This window comes from Desmodus rotundus, chromosome 1 (assembly GCF_022682495.2).
Source record: "Desmodus rotundus isolate HL8 chromosome 1, HLdesRot8A.1, whole genome shotgun sequence".
NCBI classification, from domain to species: domain Eukaryota; kingdom Metazoa; phylum Chordata; class Mammalia; order Chiroptera; family Phyllostomidae; genus Desmodus; species Desmodus rotundus.
The window spans coordinates 105,734,241-105,758,149 of NC_071387.1; the positions used below are offsets into that span (position 1 = coordinate 105,734,241).

At 42.6% G+C, this 23,909-nt stretch overlaps 1 long non-coding RNA gene across 1 annotated transcript; it reads left to right on the forward strand.

Moving 5' to 3' along the window:
* Positions 1 to 9,911: 9,911 nt before the first annotated feature.
* On the forward strand, positions 9,912 to 19,994 carry LOC123480863 (uncharacterized). Its single transcript, XR_006656997.2, has 3 exons — positions 9,912 to 10,046; positions 10,152 to 10,222; positions 19,945 to 19,994. It is a non-coding gene; the product is annotated as an uncharacterized lncRNA (long non-coding RNA).
* The last annotated feature ends 3,915 nt before the right edge of the window (positions 19,995 to 23,909 follow it).

The following is a 23,909-nucleotide window of genomic DNA, read 5'->3' on the forward strand; positions in this document are numbered from 1 at the left end:
CTTCCCCGATCTGGCAAAGGAAATAGACTTCTGGGAAGTCCAGGAAGCTCAGAGAGTCCCAAAGAAGCTGGACCCAAGGAGGAACACAACAAGGCACATCATAATTACATTACCCAAGATTAAACGCAAGGACCTACATCCAAGATTACTGTATCCAGCAGAGCTATCATTTAGAATGGAAGGGAAGATAAAGTGCTTCTCAGATAAGGTCAAGTTGAAGAAGCTCATCATCACCAAGCCCTTATTATATGAAATGTTAAAGGGAGTTACCTAAGAAAAAGAAGATCAAAAATATGAACAGTAAAAATGACAGCAAACTCACAGTTATTAACGGCCACACATAAAACAAAAACGAGAGCAAACTAGGCAAACAACTAGAACATGAGGGTTGTCAATAAGGGAGTGGGAGGGGGAAAGGGGGGTAAAGGTACAGAGAATAAGTAGCATAGATGATAGGTGGAAAATAGACAGGGGGAGGGTAAAAATAGTGTAGGAAATGTAGAAGCCAAAGAACTTATGACCCATGGACATGAACTATGGGGGGGGGAATGTGGGAGGGAGGGGGGTGGGCAGGATGGAGTGGAGGGGGGGGGGAAATGGGACAACTGTAATAGCATAATCAATAAATATATTAAAAAAAAAAAAAACAAAACACCTGTGTAACCACCTCCCAGATCACCTTCTGTTCAAAGTGTGGTCTGTGGACCAGTAGCACGGACACCACTTGGGAGCTTGTTGGAAATGCAGAGTCTCAGGCTTCACCCTAGACCTACTGAATTGGAATCTACATTTTAACAAGGTCCACAGGTGATTTGTGTTAACAATAAGTTTAAGAAGCTCTGATCTACTCTCCTTTTAGCACTGTGCTGTCCAAGATGGTAGCTATGAACCACATGTAGCTATAAATTAAAATTGGCTAAAATAAAATAAATTGTAAAAGTCAGCTTCTCCATCACGCAATCATATTTTAAGTCCTCAAAACCACATGTGGCCGGTGGCTGCCACCTTGCACAGCAGATACAGAAAGTTCTATTGGGTGCCACTCTTTTAGAAGGCACCAAAAGTGCATTCTTCGTGGACCAACAGGTGGGTATTGGAGCCTTCTTCAAAGACAAAAGTAAAAATCGTTATGGGTCAGGGAGGCAAGAAAAGCAGTTGCTCAGCAGAAATGCCTGTGTTATCTGAAGAAGGTGGGAAAAAAATCCCCAAACCTCCTTCGAAGTTGGCCACATTCCTGGCTGAGCATGTCACTGCTGTGCTGGCAGAAATGCTGCAGCAACGCGGAGCATAAGTGCACATGACATCCACATTATTACCAGATAAGTTCATTAGGATGGATGCAGTTGCAGTGAATACCAAATGAAGAGGCAGCGGCAGGACAGTAAATTGAAGTGTTACAGAAACAGTGCTTACTGTGACAGGAAGCCTCCCTTGGCTCCCTTTGCCTGTTTGGAGATGGCATGGGGGCTGAGGACTCATCTGAGGGCTGGCCACTGAACTGTCAGAGTGCCTTGTTACAAGGGTCACTGCAGTGTAGAACTTGGCGGGGCATGAAGACTTTTGGAAACACAAGGGCCAGGGGAATTTGAATCCCAGCCTCTGGGTCTGTACCAAGAAGCCTGGGATTGTCAAGGTCAATTATCACCCCTTGAATTTGCACAGAATTTATTGTTGCAAATGTTTGTGCATACATTTCTCTCATCTGATTGCCAGCTACCTATAGGGTTGTAGTGAGAGCAAAATCAAAGAAAAACTCTGAAGGTTGAAAGTGTTTGGAAAAAGTTCATTCTGTTCCCTCAATTTGAATTCTGGATGCATTGATCCACAGCCGTGAGTTCTTGGGCAATGTGCTAGCCTCTCGGAGCCCCAGTTTCCTTATCTGTAAAATTCTTACCTCAAAGGGTTGGTGGGGCGGAGATGCTATGTGCTGGCACCCAGTAGGGTGCAAGGGTCATGCAATGAGATGTGGGACTCTATACATTTTCTGAGGACCTACTATGTACCAGGCATGAAGAATAATAGCAAGATGGGTAAGACATGGTCCTTGTTAGGTGTAGGAAGCAGAAATGCATAGTTAATCCCAGTACTGAGTGATCAGGACCCAGAGGTGTTTACAGAGTGCTATGGGACCACAGGAATGCCCATTTCTCCTAGAAAAGGCTTTATGGGAAGTATTATTTGGACTGGATTCTGAGTGAAGAGTTGGAGCTTGCTAGGAAGACTTGAGAAAGGGCATTGCAAAGAGAGGTGGATTAGCATTTGAGAGTGTACAGAGGGGAGAAAGAGCATTCTCTCTGCATTCAGAACATTTTAGGTCTAGTGGCTCAATAACAGGGGATACATATAGGGATGGTTGGGAGATGAGGCCAGAGAACAAGGCAAGGACTATGAGTCAGAGTAAGGCCCTGCATCATCTCTCATTGGTGGAGGATTACATTAGTTCTATTAATGCATAACAAATTACCTCAAAACTTAGTAGCTCAAAATATCAATAAACCTTTATTATTTCACAGTTGCTGAGGGTCAGGAATTTGGGAGTGACTCAGCTGGGTGGTTCTGGCTCAGGGTCTCTCATGAGGCTACTGCAGTTAAGAGATTAGCTGGGGCTGCAGTAATCTGAAGGCTTGACTGGGCTGCAGGATCCACTTCCAAGATGGCACCCTCATGTGGCTGGCGTGTTGGTGCCAGCTGGGGGCTGGAGGGCACAGTTCCTCATCGCATGGACCTTCCCATAAGGGCTGCTTGGGTGTCCTCATGCCATCCCCCAGAGCAAGTGATCCAAGAAAGAGCAAGGTAGAAGCTGCAATGTCTTTTATACCCTAACACTAGAAGTTACTCATGTCATTTCTGCAATATCCTTCTGGTTACACAGGTCAGCCTATCCGGTGTGGGAGGGGGCTACACAAGAGCATGACTATCAGGAGATGAGAACCACTGGGGCCATCGTGGAGGGTGGCTACCTTTCCAGTAAGATGGGGGAATCTTCATTTGGTATCCAGTAAGATGAGGGATTACATCATTGGTCTCTTTTTACCAATGAGGAGACTGAGGCATGAGGTTGAATGACTCACCCAAGGGTCATGCAATGAGATGTGGGCAGTATTTGGTACCCTGCTGCCTCAGCAGCTCTTTCTTCCATTCCAAACCATTTCATTAGGGTTTTTAAAGGTGTTACTAGAATAGCAGGGAACTCTGAATTCCCTGCAGGGAGTTATAGGGAAATTTATACTCAGAGTAGAAGCTAAACCCAGGAGACTACTGAATTCTTCCACCCAGAAACTATTGTTCAGGTAAAAACATATTGTTAGGTTTAGAGGGTGGCTGGTCTGTTGATTAATTTCAGTTTATTAAAGGTTAGTTTATTAGTGTTGGTTTTCAGGAAGTTCATGATTAAACTAGAAAAAATTATGTTTATAAATAGATGTAGATAGATATAGGTAGATGAATGGATGGGTGGATGAATAAATAGATGGGTGGGTGGACAGATAGAGATAAATAAATAGAAGATAGATAAAAAGGTGATTAGGTATGTAGGTGGGTAGATGCCAGCATAAGACTACCAACTTTCTTTGGGAAGGATTGTCCTTTATTTTGACATTATGCTGCTTCTGAATAATATTAAAAAAAAAAAACAGGCCCCAGATCTTAGAGTCATCCTTGACTCATCTGTTTTATTCATATTCCATATTTTGTCTGTCACCTCTAATCATTTAAAAAATATTTTATTTATTTATTCTTGGAGAGGGGGAATGGAGGGAGACGGGAGAGAAATATTAATGTGAGAGAGAAGCATCGATTGATTGCTTCTTGAACATACCCTGAATGGGGACAGAACCTGCAACCCAGGCATGTGCCCTGACCAGGAATCAATCAGCAACCTCTTGTTTTGAGGTAAGATGCCCAACCAATTGAGCTACACTGATCAGGGCTAATTTTAAAATATATTTGGAATTTGGCTACTTCTCACCACTCTTTGGCTACCCCCCGGTCAAGCCCACCATTGTCTCCTGTCTGGATTATTGCATCCTTTGCCTCCCTACTTTCTATTCTCCACAAGCTGCCAGAGGGGCCACATGGAACTGTAATCAGATCAGTCTGTCCCTATGCTCAAACTCTTCCAGTGGCTCCCAACTTGGAGTAAACCTCAAATTTTACATTTCAGCTCACCCCCTGTTTTTTCTCTGACTCTGTCTCCTCCCTTATCCACTTTGATCTGCTGCTCCTCACACTCTCCTGACCCATTCCCTCTCAGCATCTTTGCTGATCCCCTTACCTGACAGGCTCTTCCCCAGACACCTGCATGCCTTCTCTTCCACTTCCTCAGTGAAGCCTTTCTGGCCAAGCTAGCTAAATACTCTACCCCCAACTGTTTGTGTTCATGGCTGCAAGCCCCACCTTCTGGAGGAGTGCTGAATGTAGAGTTAGTTCTCAATAATTCTCTGTTGAATAAATGAACAAATGAACAATTAATACTAGTCAAGGCCTTTACACTCATCATCTCATTTAATCCAAGAAAGTAGGTGTGATTTATTACTAACCCCGTTTTATAGATGGGGAGACTGAATCTGGAGAGAGCAATTGTCTGGCCTAGTCATGGCCGAGCTGAGATTTGAACTCAATCCTGTCTTTGTCCAAGGCCACTGTACACTTTGCCCTTCACCACCTTAGGTGTTCTTCTGGGGTGTGGACCTTGTGCCTTTAAACTGCTGGAATTCTGGAATGCCAGCTTCAAATTCTGATTTTCCACCAAATGGACTGAGTTTTCAAAGAGGTGATTAGGAGACATTGGGAAGTCCAGAAAACTTATTTATTAGTTTTACTTTTCCTCTTTTTATTTCACAATGCTTTTTGTAAGTACCCTCACTATTAGGGTGGTCAGTGATGTGGGCTGTGAGAAAATTCACAAAGAGAGAAAGTGCAGAGAGTAAAAGTTTTAATTTTACTTTCTCAAAGGAGTGAAAGGACTAGGTACAGAGGTATGCACTGGCCAGGAGGGGTTAGGGCTTTGGGCTTTGATTGGGTAATGGGGTGGTTGAAGAGCAAAATGTTTCAGTTGGGCTGTAACTTGTTTCAGTGTTACCTTTGGGTGCAGGGTCCAGTGCTGGGGTCTGGTACGTCCTGTTTTGTAATTTCCCGGAGCCTCTGTGCCTTCAGGGTGCTTCCAGTAATTTTCTAGTCCTGAGGATAAGGGCTCATGAAACAATTTGGGTCAGTCATGCTTTATGGGGTGCAGCTAGCTCTGGGAAAGAGGGCCTGAAAAGGGGGCTTTTGTCCTATTATTACTCACCAGGCCTCTAATAATGGCGTTCTCCCCGTGTCCCTCCAAACATAATTTCAGAGACCTTGTTGGCTAAGAACTGTCAGCTCCAGACACCACAGGACACTCTGGAAGAGGACCAGTTTTCCTTAGTTCTGCTTGGAGGTAACAAAGCAATTCAGAGTCTCTCTAGACAGTCGGTGTGACTAAAAATAACTGAGCTGCCATTTTCTTCACATTTCACTTTAAAGACAACACAATCGTATTCTAGAGTTTCCAATGAAAGGAAAACGGCATTCTTAATTCTGCTGTGTGTCTCAGCAGCCACATTGAGTCATGAACATCTTTCAAGTTGTCAGGACTTCTCCCTGTGGTAGGACTTAATGAGAAATTCTGGTTGAGGAGTGTTAGGGAGAGAGATAGGAATAAAGGACCTCTCTCTCTCTCTCTCTCTCTCTCTCACACACACACACACACACACATACACACAGAATCTGGAATTCACTCTTAAGCCATGTGGGAGTCAGGACTGATAATTCCTCATGAAATGAATAAGAAGATAATTAATGAACAATTAATAGCTTTCATCATGAGTCAGGACCTATCCATTCATCCTCTCATTTAATCTGGCAAGGTAGTTTATTTCTGTTCCCATTTCACAGATGGTAAGACTGAGTTCAGGGAGGTTAATTGGTTGGTCTAGGCTGTGCCTGAGCCGAGATTCCAAGGTTGCGCTTGATGAAAGGGACTCCCTGACCCATAGTCTGTAAAACTCTTCTACACGCAGGAGCTTCTGCTTCATTCCAAGTTCACTCTCTTGTATTTGCAACCTGCTTCTTGACCTGGGGAGATTTTACACAATGTGGATGCTGGGCCCCACCCTCAGGGGTTTTGATTTAATCAGTGTAGATGGGGGTAGCAGTTACAGATTCCAATGTGCAGTCACGGTTGAAATACTTTGGGTTAAGTCTTTGCTGACTTGGAGAAGCCCCCAGAGAGATGTAAATATGAGTACTCTGTCAGCAGCTCTCTACTAAACTGAGAGTGGGAAGGAGGTTTTACACCCTGCACTGAGCTGTAGCATGGAGTGCATTTATTTGTGCATCTCTTCCCAGAGCCCTACTGGGAGGCCTTTAAGAATAACGATGGCCCCTGTGGCTTGAGAGTGAGGCTTGATGGATAGAAGAATGTTCTTTTCTTGCTCAAACATTCACTTTATGCTTTCGCAAGTTCGGAAAAGGAGCACAGAACAGTGGAACAGAAGGTAAGGAATTCTCCAGGAAGCCATGTTAGGATAGCAAGGAAAGAGCTAGAAAAAGGGTCCCATGGTTCTGGGATGGGCACCATATCACATGGGAAAAGAAGGAGAGTTTAGGTGGAGGACCCCAAAGACAAAGAAAAGGAAACTCTGCTGGGGAAGAAGCCATCTGTCTTAGTTTCATTGCCTCTTCAGCTCCTGGTACAGCACCTGGTACACAGTGGGTATTGCATAAATATTTGGTAAATAAATGATGAAAATACTTAACTTCATTTTTTTCAAGAGTTTGTTATGATTGGCCTCTAGGACTTTCCTTCTTGATCTTTCTGGTTATCAGGATAAGGATGATCCAGAAATGAAATATGTAGCTCTATGGCTGGAAGGTGCTAAAAAGAGTGGAAAAATATCACTGCAGGGCCATCTCTAGGAGGCAGGATCAGGATGGTGCATTTAAGTTGCAATGAGGTGGGGATCAATACACAGACACTTAGCTTTGCTGTGAGCAGGCCCTCTGGATAGAAGACAAGCTTGCCCCAGAGGCTGCAAACCAGAGCTCCACACAGAGAAGCTGGCTGGTAGACATTTTGCTCAGGCCACCATTTTATTAATATTATTTTAAATTCATTACCAGCATTTAGAAATTGGGAGATTTCCTTTAGACATGTAGATTTCTGACTTCTCTGGAGACTTTACTGGGCCAGAATTTCCACTGGCAAGAATGGGCTTGCCCTGTGTTCATGGGTCTTCACCAGTGTTTATTACCAACCTATTTCCTGTAGGCATTTGAGTTTGACATTCCATGTGCTATTTTTGCTGCTATGTCTGGTTACCTCATTTTTTTCCAGGTACATATTCTGGCCACTTTTCCTCACTGGACATTTGGCACCTCAGCCTGTCTGTTTCTCAGAATCTCCAGGTGAACTCTTCACACCCAACTCAGGCTTCACTTGACACCTCTCATCAGCCTGATGTAGCAGGCACTGCTGGGTTTTATTGCCCAACAAACATTTCCTCATCTCTTTTTTTCTTTTTGCTAAAAAAAACAACAACACAAAAAACTTTAGGGAATGAATCACAGTTGTTTCAAGTTATTTGTGGAAATCACACTTTATCTTGCCTGGGATTGGTTTAGGGATGGGCATGTGACTTGGTTATGGTCAATGACATCTAAGAAGAAGTCTACTAGGAGTTTCTGAAAAATATTTTCTTCCTCATTAAAAAAAAGGTTCCCCACCTCCCTTTTTTCGAAAGCTGTCATGTGGAGATATGATGCTTGTAGTTGTGGCAGCCATCTTGTGACCATGAGTCCAGGCATTATTATCATGCTGAGAGTAATAGAATACAAGAAGATCCAGGGACTCTCGTGATATCACTGATTAGCTGAAACAAATCTAGGTTCATTATTATGGATTTCTAATTTTGCAAGCCACAAATGCACTTATGGTTTAAGCCATTGTTAGAATTTAAAAAAAAAAAAGCCAAAACATTTCTAACTGACACATTTCCTTTACTAGGTAGATTGTAACCTTCATGAAGGCAGAACTGCATCTGCTTGTTTACTAATATATAGGCAAAGCTTATCCCAGTGTCAGCACATAGCCAGTACTCTATAAATATTGGTTAAATGGATGAATATCTCCATTCCAGTCATTTCAAACTAAATAAGTATGAAGAAGGCAAAAACATCTAATTTATGTGCTCTGTACAAGTATACAACATATTTAAATAAAATTCAGGTGTTAATTTTAGAGTAGTAATATGAGGTAATACATTTGACCTAAATTTATGTGTCAGAGTTCTGTGGTTTAGAGGGGATAAATTACTTGCCAGTATGTCTTGCTGTAGCTACAGCTGAGAACTATTGGAGTCTGTATTTGAATCCAGGTGGTTTGAGTCTGAAATCTGTACTCTATGGACTCTGGTTCATACACTCACCTCTATTGCCTGCCAACCTCAGAGGAAGGAGCAAATAAAATAGCTGCTACAGGTTTTGCCTTGCAAACTACAACAGATGACAGAACTATCCAGAAGAATTTAGTCCCCTTGAGCGCTGATTCACCAGATGCTATTTTTGTGCCACTTATGAGTAGAGCCACAAAAATTGGCATCACAGAACCCGACAGATAGAAGGGAACTTTGGCATCCCTCCCTTTCAGCTGACAGTCTTTGAGCCCATGCTGTGGCAGCTAGAACATGGACTTTGGAGTCTGATAGGCTTGATTTCTAATTCCAGCTCTGCCACTCACAAGCTGCGTGACCTTGGACATACAAAGCCAGCTTTCTGAGCTTTGGTTTTATCATCTGCAAAAGGAGGGGGTGGATATAATGAAATAAAATATGGGAAGTGCTTTGCCCAATACCTAGCACATAGTAGGCCCTCAATATACATTAGCTTTTGTCTCAGGTCCGAGGCCAACTATAAGTGAATTTTTATGTTTATAAAAATTATTTTTATTTTACATATAAGGCAGATGTAAAAGGGATGTGGAAAATTCTATTGAAGATTTCATAACCCTTATTTTTAGGTCCTATACCAGAGAAGTAAACCTTAGTTCTTCTCATTGTAAAAGAGAAAGAATTAAAGCTACCTTCTACACTGTGCACAGTAAAGTGGAGATCTCTATGTATCACTTAATTAAAAGCTGCAGAATATCTTCCTATCTGCAGACAAATGACATTTAAATAGAGACTAGCATTCAGCTATTTCATTCTGTGGTTAGGTAATATGCCCCAAATAGCATGCCTTAGTAATTACTGTATACTTTTCTTAAATACCCTGCTTATTGATTGTCTTATAACCGGATGATACACATACATAATTTTATATTTATGGATAAGTGCTCTTTCCTGACTTGAACATCTAAATTAGGCAACACAAAATCAGATAATTGTAGAGAAACATTTGTCGTCTGGCATATGAGATCTTCAGGTAAGTAGCATAATTATGTGTATCTGTTTGGAATCAATTGAAGGTGGGTGGCCTGATGTTTATCAGTTATCTTTCCCTCACCTTCTCATTTTCAAAGTGAAATTCAAATTTACCTAGAAGAATGGCTTTGAGCTTTGACAGCTCTTATCAAATGTCCTTGCTCTTGCTTTTATAAACTGGCGTTCTTGGTGCCTGTGGGAGCTGTGGGAGCATGTTTAACTGAAATAGCTATTTAAAGCAAAACAATCAAATAAAACAAACAAACAAAAGCCAAAAGACTAACCAGCAAGATTTTGCATCTCCCTTTGACTGATAACAGATCTAGCAATGAGATTCACGTGTGACTCAGGTTTGGCGAATCATTAAACTCTATTTTTCAGGTCCCAGTAACTGGCTGAATGGTGGACATGCGACCTTAGCAGAGCCAATCAGCATTCTTCCCTGGGAATTGATGTATATGCTGGAGGAAAGATTCTTGTTTTTGGCTGTAAATATAAAGGAAGATGTAAGCTGTAGGTGCTGGCAGTTTTCTTTTTTCCCTCTACATAGAGAAGACTTCTGTGGTTGAAGATGGTGAAATGAAGCTATAGAGAGAAAAGCTGGTAAGAAATTTATGGGGGAAGGAGAGAGAGAGAGAGATTGATTTTCAATTATTTCCCAAGAACCCTTTCCAAACCATGTGAAACAATAAATCCTATCCCCCTTAGTCACCTACTGTTTAGAGGTCTGGAAGAAGAAGAGAATCCAGGATACAGGAATGAAGAAGCAGCTCTTCCAGGTAAGAAAATTAGTTCTTATTTTAGGTTACAGGTGAGTGAAACATCCAACATTCTGCAGGGCCCACAGGTGAAGAAAGCCTCTGTAGAAACTAATTGATCAGACTAGCACTGCCCAATACAAATATAAAGTAAACCACAAGTATAATTTTAATACAAGTTTTCTTAGTCATGGTTTGAATTTAGTGTTTGTCCCATTTCTTGCAACAAAAAGAAGTTGACTTCTCTGACAAGTTTCCGTGTCCATCTTGAGCGTGACTGGACACTGGTCTGTGGGCATGATCCTCTCTGAGCCCAGTGATTCAGAAGATCTTTTACAACCTGTGACAAGGCAGAATTAGTGGTTTCTTACTCTCTTTCTGGGTGTCTCTGACTACTCCCTGGCATGGAGATGGAGGAGAGAATGTGACAGCTGGTCAGATTTTGGTAAGGCCATGTCTTTTCTTACAAGATGTGCTGGGCCTCACACATATTCCTATCCTTTGACTCAGTAACTCTAATTCTTGGTCTCTATTCTGAAAACAGCACAAGGTAGAACAAAGATTTACCTGTAAAGGTGCACAGCCTGGGTCAGCTAGAAACAACCCAGGGACCCACAATCTGGACAAAATTAAATTAATTATGATTCTTCCACATATGACATTTAACTTGTCCCATACAGAAGTTGAAATGACATTCTAAATATTTATGCTACATTACTGAATAAAAAACTAGGGCAGGGAAATAGTGAAAAATAATTTGTGAATTATGTAACAAGCCCTAAGTGCAAAGGCTAGAAGGAAATATGCTATTATTTGACTGTGTCTGGATGATGGGATTTAGGGTATATTTTTTTCTTGCTTTCTTATACTTTTCTTTGCCTTTCAAATTTTCTATAATGATGATGTATTGCTTTTACGATCAGAAAAACAAAATAAAACAAAGTATAATACAGCAAAATGAGTCTTTCCTTGACTACACTCTACCTTCTTCTCTCTGGTTGAGCAAAGATGTTTGACTGCTTGCACTTTTAACTGGGAGGGGGTCTGGGAAGTCAAAATCCTCTGTGATCATTCAATAAGATCCTTGACATTTATATTCCTAGGCCTTTTACCTGTAAGTAGAGATATGAATTCCATGCAATTACCATTCAAAAAGGTAAGGAGAATGAAAGGGACCACAGATGGAATATTGAGTAGTGGGGTCTACATAGTGATTTTGGGAGTTGCTTTGCTACAATTTGGAGTGGGTGTCTGCAGTTTCCACAGGAAATTCCTTGGGCTTAGCAGTGGGGGAGATGTTTCCAAGATGGATTCTGAGGAGGATGACAAAATATCCCTCCATCCCCCCCAGGATGCAGAATGCTGATTTTGCAGAGAGGACATGAGTTAAGGACAGAGGGCTCAGATAACAGAGGGCGGGAGCTGCCGCAGCTCCCACCTCCATCAAGTGGTGGCCGTTTACTCTCATTCAGTCAGCAAACATTGACTAAAATGTCTGTTATGTGCCAGGGACAGCTTGGCATAGGGTTACAGGGGAATAAAACAGCCAACATTCTTCAAGTCCTATGGACGAAGAAAGCCTCTGTGGAAACTAACTGATCAGACTAGCACTGTCCAACAGAAATATAAAGTGAGCCAAAAATATAATTTTATACAATTATAGAATTCTATGAAAGAAAATTTTTCTTAGTCACTTGAAAAAAGTGAAAAGAAACAGATGAAATAATTTGAAATAATGCATTTTATGTAGCTTAATATATCCAAAATATTATCATTTCTGTATGTAACCAACATGTTCCAGTAGAGGATGGAAACCTTTAAAGGGGCTTTGAAGTTGGAATCTAGTACCCCACCCCTAAACTTCCTGGCTCTGTGACCTTGGGCAAATCATACCACCTCTCTGAGCCTGTTTTCTTTTGTGTTGAATAGCTATAATAACACTGTGATGGGTCAGTTTCCTGAGGGAAACAGACTCAGAGCTGGAGATTTGCATGCAGGTTTACTGGGGAGAGTTCTAGGGCTCAGCCCTTGCTGGGGGATAAGGGAAGCAGGATCAGGCAGAGGGTGGAGTTGAACTGTTGTGAAAGAGACCTCAGCCAATCCCAATATCATCACCTACCTGCAGCTGGCATGACTCTGCAGAGTTGTCCCATGTGGAGACAAGAGGACTGGGCCAGACACTGGGATGCAGGCTGCCCCCAGGGAGGAAATATGTGACCTTGGGCAAGGCAGTTCTCTTCCACCTGGTGGGTGTAATTCCAGGGGATGAACTTGGCTGGGAGTTGTTAGCCAGCAGTATTCCCAGGAGCTGGAGGAATGAGTGTCTCATCCCTGAAGGAGAGATCTGGGCACACACTGTGGAATCCACAACCTTCCAGGGTTATTAGGTGGATTAAATGCCATAAAGTGCACCAAGTGATTGGCATAGGGCATGGCACATACTAGCCTTTCAATAAATGGTCCAAGATGATATTGTTATGATTGTGGTAATTATTATGATTATTCTGATTTCAAGAATACTTGTGAAGAAGCTAGTGGATAAAGGGAGGCAATGAGTGACTTCCAAGCAGCCTTAAGGTCTGGGAAATTCCAAGGAAATAATAATTCTCAGAGAGTTCAGTGGCCTCTGCAAAGCCTCAGCATTGCTGAGATGCTGACAGTAGATTTGCATCCTGAAAAAGCTGCCAAGTCTGCAGAGGAACCAGCCTGCTTTTGAAGGGGAAAGGCAGAAAGAAGCAGAGGTTTTAACAAAGCTGTTTTGCATTTGAACCATCCCAGGTTTAGGGTTCTCTGGAGCTAAGAACACTTCTGGAACCAGCCAGAATGTGCATTTTTGTTATCCTGGTGGCAGTTTTATTCTGCATTCTCACCATGCCGGATGCTGCCTGGGACTTTATTTCCAGCTTGAACTTGGAGCATGGGCATTATGCTGAGAGCTTTGCATTTTACACAAGACATCTTTAGGCCCCCCATGTGGCAGGCTTGGCAAGCTTTGTCCTGCACTCTTGGCCCAATAGAGGCAGCCTTTGACCCCTCCCTGGAAAAAGTGCTGAGTTAGCAGGACATGCTGCTGGAGCCTCAGGAGACACAAAGCCTATTAGAGCCTTTAGGAGTTTTCTCCCAAAGTGGCAGCTTTTCCCCCTCTCCTGGGAGCTCTGAGGGGCCTGGTGTAGAGGATGTGCTTGTCATGGATGGGATAGGAGGGCTCACTGTGAACTCCTTGAAGACAGCTTGCAGGTTTCGTTTGCCATTGTATCCCCAGAATTATCACAGGGCTTGGCACATAGGAGAAGCTCAGTTAATATTTATTTAGTGGATAAACAAATGAATGAACAAATGAATGAATAAATGATCAAATGAATGAAGTCTTCCCTGGAAGGTACGGGAAGGTCCAAACTCACCTTCCTGATTTTTGGGTCCCAGGAAGGCCAGGGAGTTGCCAAGCACAGAGACGTGATTGTCCCCTGAACGCTTGGCCCCTTGGGGGTTGTGTATATTATATGATCTCCCTTGTAAGAGTGTTCCATTGTGATGGAGGGGCAGAGAGTGCCATGTGCTTTCATGTACCAGAGCCTTTTGCCAGGCCGCTCCCTTTGCCTGGGGGCCTTCCTTCCTCCTTGCTCCTCTTCAGTCAGATAGGTGCTGGTCATCCCTGGGGGCTCAGTGAGGAATTGCCTCTTCAAGGGAGACCTCACCGGCTCCCCTGTTCTCTCGCAGTCCCTGGGCCTGTCTCTGCAATGGCACATTTCACATGTGGGTGGTGTGTTAGTTTCTGAAACACCACCCATCTGTGGGCTCTTTGAGGAGGGACAGACTGGGATTGATTTCTGAGGCTTGCACCTACAGGGGACCAGTATGGAGCAAGGATTCCATAATTTTGTTTGGAAGGAAGAAATGAATGAATACAATTAATGGTCTCAGGAAATCCTCAACCTGGGAAGTGTCCTGGCAAGGCAGGCGGCATGGACATTCTCAGAGAGGTCAGAGACAAATCATTTAGACTACCACCTCAGAGAGGCTGGGGCCCTGGGGGCAGGTGGTCCGTGGGTCACGTTTGTAAGAACTCAGCATCAGTATTGCAAGCAATTTAAAAAGTTCGTCTCCCTTGCTCATACACTCTGAACTTAAAGAGTGAGTGGAAAGTGTTACTTATGTAGGATCAAACAGACTATCTTCCCAAACATATTGCATCTTATTGTAGACAGCAAGAGGCAAAGATGATTCTTCCCCAGGAGAGCTGAGGGAGATTATGATAAACAGTTTGGTCCTGGAGGTGGGATGGTCGGGCAGGGAGAAAGAAGATACCAAGGAAGCTGAGGAGAGGGAGAGGTTCAGTGGGTTCCACAGCAGTTGTATAGTTTCTCCTAAACCTGGGGTGAGGGGGCATTTACCGCTACTGCATACTTCCGAGGGCAGAGACACAGAGATGCAGACATGCTTATTTCATCCTGACTGCTCTCGAACCATGACTGCTCTCTGTTTCTGTTATTTGCACTGGAATCTGAGACTTGGGAGATTCTAGAATGGTCACATTAAAGATAACATTTCCACAGTCCAGCTTACAATGTATTTTTCCCCATGAATATTCCCATTGGATCCTCCCAATAAATCAGTTAGGTCACACCATTGTCCCCTCTCTCACCTCTGCCCTTTGCCTGAAGAGAGAAAAATGAACTTTTTAAAAGAATTCATAGCCAGGATGTGGCACAGCTCCTGTGATAGACATTACTAATTGATCATGGCACAAGCCTGGTAACCTGAACCCCTTGTCTGGGCAGTCACTACTAATCAAATGGAGATAAAAGTGATTTGCCTTCTGCTGGACTAAGAAGACCATGTTGCTTCTCAGGGTATATCAAGTCCTACCCTATGCTGTTACCCATCCAGCATTCTGTCCTTCTTTTTCATCACCATTAGGTGCTGTTGTATGTATGACTCTGGGACCCCTGACCACTTCCATCACAACCTCATGTCCTTCCTTCTCCTTCTATGGGACTTTGTATGGCACCTTCTCTTTTAGTTCTGTCAAACTCTCTGTGACCAGGAAGCCACATCCCACTGTGGATCTTATACCACACAGATCCCTCCCTCCTATAGAATTCCTCAGGGCAGAACTTCTCAACCTCAGGCACTATTGACATTTTGGGCAGATAACTCTTTGCTGTGCAGGGCTGTTCCGTGCACCACTGCACGATGTTTAGCAGCACCGCTGGTCTCTACTCACTAGATGCCACTAGCACTCCCTGTCATAACTATGAGGACCAGAAATATCTCCAGACATTGTCAAATGTCCCCAGGGGGTGAGGCAAATTTGCCTCTACTTGAAGTGCTGCATTAAAATTACAGTTGACCCTTGTACAATGCAGGTTGTTAAAAAAACAATTCTCAGTGGTTGAAGGATGGGTTTGTTGGGTAAATAACCCAATTCTCTACTGCTTAGTGGGACCATTCTGATGTGTTTTTTAGAAAGCTCACAGTGGGACGAGTCCCAGTTATCTATCATAACACACACATTAACTCACCCTGTGCTGGCTTTCTCTTTTCCCCATGTCTTCCTCACTTCTCTCTGGAGCTTCCTGAGAGCATCCCCCAAATAAAGGACTTCCACTCAACGCCTGTCTTAGGTTCGGTTTGTATGTCCATAGTTGAATGGCGAGAAATGGCTGAGCATAAGGTAGGCATGACCCAGTCCATCCATGTGGCTTGTGAGGAATGAACCTTCTAGATTCCCAGTTGTTCTGAGAATGGCCTTGCCTGGCTTCCAGGCCAACAGGGGACTGGCAGTGCAGGTTCTCTGCTGGAGCCTGTTTACCAAGAATGCTGGGAGGCAATGTCAGAATCAGAGGCAGGCAAGTGTAGTGGGTAAGGGAGAGAATGGAGTTAATTGTCATGGTGTGGGCCCTGGCTCCGACATATTATTTTGGGCAAGTTACTTCTCTCACTTTGATTTTCTCCTCTGGAGGACAATCATATGATTCATCATCCAGAGATAGGGCACAGGGGCAGAAAGAGAACAATATTAATAATTATACCAGAAACATGGACATGAACTGGGATGTGGGGGACCCCTTACTCATCTGCTAAGTGAGATAGCAATAATGCTGTGGGGTGATCCAAATTAAAACATATGTTACTATTTTAATTCTTGCAATAATCCCACAAGACAAGTACTATTATTACCCCATTAAACAGATGAGTAAACTGCCATGGAGGGAGGTTCAATGACTGGGGTCCAGAACTTGCTCACGTCCAAGTACATGTTCACTGCCCTTGATCATGATGGTACGATGGTGGGGGAAGGGAGGACCAGTGCTGCTGGAACTTCCAGGTGGACACCAGCTTTCCAAGTCCTATGTTACATTTACCGAGTGCTTGCTACATGCTGGCACATCATGTAGGTCCTCATATTTGTCCTTACCCCATGAGGTCCAGGCACTGCTTTTATTGCAGATCTAATTCCAACCACTTCACTTGCCTGCCTCAGATTCTGAACTTAGCTCCTAGTGCTTTTGGTAAAGAGGCTATGGCAGTGTCAGTCATTTGTCAGCCTGGAACCTTCTGGGACCAGTCTCAGAACTCTTAGGAATCCTGAAGATTCATTCCTCACAAACCCCATGGATGGGCTGAATCATGCCTACATTATGCTCAACCATTGGTCACCCTTTAATTATGAATGTATAAATTGAGCCACTTTTATTTTTCAAGGCCATAAAACTATTCTTTCAAAGTAGCTCCCGCTCAGCCCATTCTCACAAACATAAATAAATCATAATACTCTTCAATGAATTATGCATTAAATACATATCTGTAAAACTTCCCCATAAATAGAGGACTTTGATCACATGGAATTTTAATTGGACCCTAAATCAATTTTTATATCTCCATTGATGGAATTTAAATGTCTGTCATTGTTATATGATAAAAAATAAAACCCTCCTTCAAACTCCTGTGCTTTTGATCTCCACAGCTGGCTCTTGCTTTCTGTAATTCAAATCTCAGCCCAGGTACCTGTGATAAAGAGATTAAAATGGTTCTCAGCTAGCCAAGCAGCAGTGTCCAGATAGCATTGGAGAGTAAGAGGTGGAAAAATGATGGAATTATTGAGGAAATATGCATGTGTGGAGTGAGCAGAGAAGCTAGGTCACAGGGAGACTGGGATGGGGAGGGAACAAAGACAAGAAGAGGAAGAGGGGAGGGAGAGAGACGTGTAGGGTGGGGGAGGCAAAATTACCCACTCTCTGCCAAGTCCTTTAACTCCAGTGGTTCGTTTAATTTATTCTCTTACTCCATGAGATATGGGCTCCATTCTACAGGTAAGAAAACAGAAAGGCCAAGGGATTTTTGCAAGGCCATGCTAAGTGTCAAAGCCAGGATTCAATCCCAAGTGGTTCTGGCTTCTGAGCATTTGTTCTTTCTCATACAAGGAGGGTTGGATGGTCAGTTTTGTAAAATCTTATTGGGGTGACACTTTCCTGATAGATGGCAATGTACCACTGCTGAATGAGATGTAGGGGCTCGATGAGTGAGAACCTACTAATATATTGGCGAGTTTCCTACTTAAATGCTGTTATTTCTCAGGGGTCTCTGAGATAAAAGACCTTGTGTCTTGTGAGGAAATGAGCTCCATGTCAGTGGAGGTAATTGAGAACAGACCTCTAGTAACTCCTTTGGGATGTCTCCAACTGATCTTAGAAGTTCGTATAAATACACTAATGGAAGTGTCTTAGGCTCCGTGTCCAGCCATGGGGAAGAAGAAATGCTCTTCAGGTTCCTCCAGAGCAGAGCCCTTTGTATGTCTCTCAGAACATTCATCTCATTCATCTTCATACTTGGGTAGTTAAGAACCTAAAACACACTTCTTAGAGTTGAAATGGTTCAGAAAAGACCTGGCTGTGATTCCAGTGACTGTAGGCAAGTTCCTATGCATCTTCCAGAATCAGTTTTCAATCTGTAAAATGGTGAATTAACAGTCTTTACCATCTCCTATAATGCATATATGTATTATGTATATCCCCCAGATTCATATGTTGAAGTCCTAACCCTCAGTGCTTTAGATTGTGACTATATTTGGAGAAAGGGCCTTTGAAGAGGTAATTAACGTTACACAAGGTCTTATGGTGTTGGGAACCACCCTGCCTGGTTTCGGTTTCCTGGGTAATCAAGTCTAAGAAAAGAACACATAAAATTCTGTGAAACCTGCTTTGCTAAGAATACCCTCAATTTAAATGATAAGGGTCCAAGCATAAAATGAGTTCTTTTCCCAAAGTTTTGTGGCCCTTTATCTGACCCTGACTCAGAATAAGCCCTCATAGTTCTTGAATGTTATCTATTGTTTGATCATTACTGCCTGACAATGATTAAGCTTTAGGTATATGCCCTGTATTCCTATGCAAATTAAACCCAATAAAAGCCCATTTAGGAACAGGCTCAAGGCCCTTCTCCTTTGAGAGAACGTTTACCTTTCCTCCCCAAGCAGATCATGTCTTGCTAGACTTATTCTCATTGGGCAGGGGGTGGGGGTGGGGGCACTAAACCAATTTTCCTGATAAGAAGAGGGGACTTGGACATAGAAGAAAAGATCATGTAAGGCTGCAGTGAGAAATGGACATCTGCAAGCCATGGAAGGAGGCCTCAGGAGACACCAACACTGCCAGCACCTTGACCTTGGACATTCAACCTCCAGAACTGTGAGAAGATAGATACCTGTTGTTTAAGCCCGGGGTGTGATATTTTGTTATGGCAGCACTAGAAGACAAATATACCATCTCAAAATGTTGTCATGGGAATTCAGTGTACATAAAGTACTTAAAATGCCTGGTGTGGTGCAGGCCCTTAGTGGACACCTGGTGTATGCTGGTTCCCCTCCTGCCCTGTAGTCCATATTGGTCTTATTGCTGCTATAAGCTTCAGGGAACTCCTTGAGAGTTCCTTGTTTCTATCTTGATACCCTGACACATAGTCAATGCCCAGTAAATGTTTGCTGAACTGAATTGCAAATACAGCAGCAGATGTGGCCACTTCCTAAACCACAGGGTCTATAGTCCTGTCCCTGTTATTATCCCTTCTGAGCCCCATCCCAATGTCATTCATGTTTTCTCCCTTCATTATGGAACCTCCCTGAATTGCCTTGGGCAGCCCCTCTCTCATTAACACCACCCTTTATTGAACATTATCTATGTCCTAGATACTGGGTTTTTCATAGATTGTCCCATGGAAGTCTATTAGCAACTCCACAAGGTAGTAATAGTATTGTGATTCTCACCTCTGTAGATGAAGGAACTGAAGTCCCAAGAAGTTAGTTCTTCCAAGTTATCCACCTAGCTAGGAAGTAATGATGCCTAGAATCAAACCTGGGTTGATCTTATCTCAAAATCAGTGTGCCTGTCCACTAATCAAAAGCACTTGTAATTTAGATTCGATGGTTGATAAAAACAACAACAGCAACAACAGTAGTAAGTACTGTCTATTGATTACTTGCAATGTGCTAGGCATTGTGATAATTTCATCCTCTCAAGAACTAATAGGTAGGTATAATCATTACCTGCTTGTAAAGATGAGGAAACTGAGGCACAGAGGATTTGATGACTTGCCCAAGGTTGATAGCTAATTAGGGGTGGACTAGAATGTGGATCTGCAATTCCCAACTCTTAATCACTGTGCTGTATTGATAATTACTGAGCATCCACCATGGTGCCTTCTGTGCTGGGACTCCCCTTACATTTTAGTACTGTAACCCTCTCTAGGAGAGACCCAGAGAAGTGGAGAACATTGACTGGAGACGACACAGCTGGTGAGTGGCTCCGTTATAGCTTTTAGGCCCCTCAGCCTCCTAAACTTTCTACTCTTCCTGAGTGTGCTCCTATCTCCATTTCTACATTTTCTGACATCATAACTACACCCAGGTGGCCTTGAGGACTTTTCCACCCTGAAAGGTGGAGCCTCCTGGTGAGTGACTGACAGTCAGGCATTCACAGGGGAGCTAACCTGGAATGGCCCCAATGTTTACTTCCTCATTACTGTGATTCAGAGCTTGTGCAAATTGAGGACTCAGCAGCACTAGGATTAGGCAATTTTCTTGCCTCCTCTAATGTACTTTCTCTGAATTGGTTCTTTCAAGACAATTATTTGAGGCTTTCAGATTGTTCCTGCAGGCAAGCTGAGAAAGTCAGTTGACACATCTTCATATTCAAACATGTTTTAGGGCTCCTTTTAACCCTCACTGGAACTTGCAAATACAGGATGGGAAAGGCAGGACAAAAAGTCACTCCTCATACCAGAGCTAGGGTCCAGCAATGCAAATCTTCTATGTAAAAATCATGCACTGAACTCCTCTGTGCTTTCATATCTTTTCCTCCTAACACCCCATACTGAGCCTCTGAGATGGACACTATTATTTCCACTTCTCTATTGAGGATACTGAGGATCATTGGGGTGAAAAAAATTTCCCAGGTAACAGAACAAGTCTTCAGCTCTTTCCATCTTTCACTCATGTCTCCTTTCTTGGAACTCTCAGAATATAAATTGCCTCTTTCCTCGTTTGGCACTTACTAAAGTGTAGTCTCACCTCTGGAAAGGCAGCAGAGTTTAGAGGTTAAAAGGATAAGCTTTCGAATCAGAGAGATGTGGGTTTGAATTCTGGCTCCTTTTTAAAAAAAGTATTTAAAATAATTTTTATTTTATTTATCAACAATGCAAGAAACCTCTTGCTCTCATCTCAAATATTAATATGTATACAATGTTATTAAATTTTTATTTTTAAATTATAGTTGAGACCCAATATTAGATTAGTTTTAGGTGTGCTACATAGTGTTGGACATTTATATGTGTATACCTCACAAAGTGATCACCCCAATACGTCTAGTACCCATTGGCACCATACATAGTTGTTACAATATTATTGACTATATTTCCTATGCTTCATCTCTTATTAGCTATGTAACCTATTAACTCTTTAACCACTGTGAGCTTGTTTCCTTTTCTGCAAATGGGGATAAAAATAGTATTAATTTGTGGAGTTCATTTGGGGAGAATAGTGTATTTAAAATTATTAAGACAATTCTTTCACTTTGAAAATGCTTAAGAGAGCTTAGCTGACTTTTTGTTTATGTCATTATTGTTAATTTGTGAGAGTATGGTTATAAAAATGCTGAGAGGAAAGCAAGGCAAACAGGTTTCAGTTACAAAGTTTGCAAATTCTAGCTTTGTGGTTTTGAGTAAGACACTCAAATTCTCTGAGTTTCAGTTATTTAAATTTTGTTCAATGGGGATATTGAATTTGGTTCTGCTTGTTTGACAGGTGACTTGTGGAGTTTCAGATGGAATAATGGACCTCAGACAGCATTCAACAGTCAGAAGTTGTTTAATAAAAGTGTGTTGAATGAGTAAGGTAATTTTATGTGAACTAAAAAAAAGAAATCGCAAAGTGCTTTCTAGGTATAAAGAACTGCTGGTCAATAGCTAACACAGGAAAAGAAGGAAGATTACAGGAAATCACAAGGATGAAAGAAAATAAAGGGAGGGGTAAAGAGAAGAGAACCCTATCTTCCTATGAACCATGATGTGGTGGCTAAGAGAAGGGGATCTGGAGTTGGACAGTCGGCTTGAATCCCTACTGAGCCATTTGCCATCTGTGTCCTTGGGTACATTGAATACTTTTCTGGGACTTCATTTTGCCAACTCTAAAAGTGCACAAATATTACCTATATAATAGGGCTGTTGTGAGGACTAGTAAGACAATAACTGTAAAGCGTATAGCACGGGGCCTAGTGCACAGTGGTTACTTACCACTACTATTCTTATCGCTAGTATGGATACCTAACACTGTGCTGGGGGATATAGTTAAGCTAGCATTTATTAAGGACCAACTTTTCACTCGTATTTTATCTAATCCTTATAGCAACCCAAGAAGGAGATGCTGTGATTAGGCTCTGTGCTTTTACAATGAGGACCACAGGTTCGGAGAAAATGAAGTAACTAACCCAAGGCTGCACAACTAGGAAGTGGTGGGGCCTTAGTTTGATGCCAGGTTTGTCTGACTGTGGAGACCTTGGGTCCTGCTCCTCAGCAAGCAGAGGAATTTTCACAACTGGATGAGGAGGAAGGGGAGGAAGAGGGAGACCAGAGGGCTGCAGACCAACCCAGGCAAAAACAGCTATTGGGGCTTCTCTTGTTTCACAATGGAGAGGACTTTAGTGGCTCAGGAAAATTGGCCAGGTCTGTGATACTTAAAATGCTTTCCTCTCTTTTAGAGTTTATGAAGACTTCTACAACTTCTTGACCTTTGAAGGGTTCTTACAAACTCTTAGGAGCACAGCATGTGAAGGAAGTATCTGACTTCCAATCCTCAATTGGAATTTGGGAGACAAGGTGGTTCTTTGTGGGTTAGCCCAAGGGTTGTCTTCGTTCATTGAACACCTGCACAGTCACAGCAGGTCCTCAAATAATACTGTTTTGTTCAATGTCAGTTTGTCATAATGTAAATGAGATGCTGGAGGAGCTTAACTTTTGTTTATATCAATTAGCCTGTGGTAAAAATGGTTTTGTTATATGTGTATTCACTTCTGGTCATGGAACCTATTAATGATGTTAAGTGAAGGCTCACTGTACTCACCTAAACCTCTCCCTCCACACACCTGGCCTTGCTATCAGCTTTCTCTGTGTGTCATATCAGCTTGTTCTGTGGCCTTATTGATTACTATGATCTTCCTGACAACCTCATAGGAAGAACAGAACAGGAAAGTGTTAAGGTCATGGTTGTATGGGCTTTTTCCTTAACAATCTCTCCGTTAGTGGATTCATTCAGAGAATTCTGACAGCACCGTGAGCTGTGTTTGGAGTCTCCTAAATCAAGCCCTTTGTTTTGATTCTTTCTGACAGCTATTATATACTGGTATTTATAATGACTGAGGACCATGCCGATAAGGTACGAGAGGTTTATGGTAACAGTCTTTTTAGATGCATGTTTGAAAGACATATATGAAAAGAAAGGAGGTTGTTTCCCCATTTTAATTCAGAAATTTAGGCAGGAAATGTCCCTGCATCAGAAAGTCTACAAAGGAATTTGAAGTCTGTGCATTCCAAGAGGAGACTGCTCAGAGCCTTGCTCAAAAAGTCTAATCACTATCTCACTACCTCTGCCCACTGGATTGTATGGGGAGAAGCACTTATGCAACATATATGCAACATCTTCTTTGTGCCAAGTATTTGGGCTAGCTCGTTTAGTCTTCACAACTCCATGCAAAGAGTGTACTATAGTCCCCAATTAACTGTAAGAAGAGTGGATTTTATGGAGTAAAGGTGACTTGTCCAGGTCACACAGCTGGCAAGGGTAAGAGGCATGACTTGAACCCAGATGTATATGATTCCTGATTCTGTGATGTGTTTCTGACACTCCAGCCGAGGAAGTAATGATTCTTTGAGCTGAAAAGAATCGACCAGTGGCCAGCTGAAGAAGCACTGAGGTTCCAGCTGTCCTGAACAGTGGCTTGTGGTGAATAATATTATACAGATATATAGATGGTTACCTCTGAGTCTGAGCTGAGTCAAGTTCCCAGGAAACAGTCTTGAACTGCTCTGGATAGTCCCTCATACTGGGTGTTATTTAGGAGAGCTGCCCAGGCACAGATGGTCTGAGTAATGTAAAACCCATTCCTAGTCAATAGTAATGACACTGGGGCAACCGCATTTCAGCTGCTCTTTCACAGAGGAA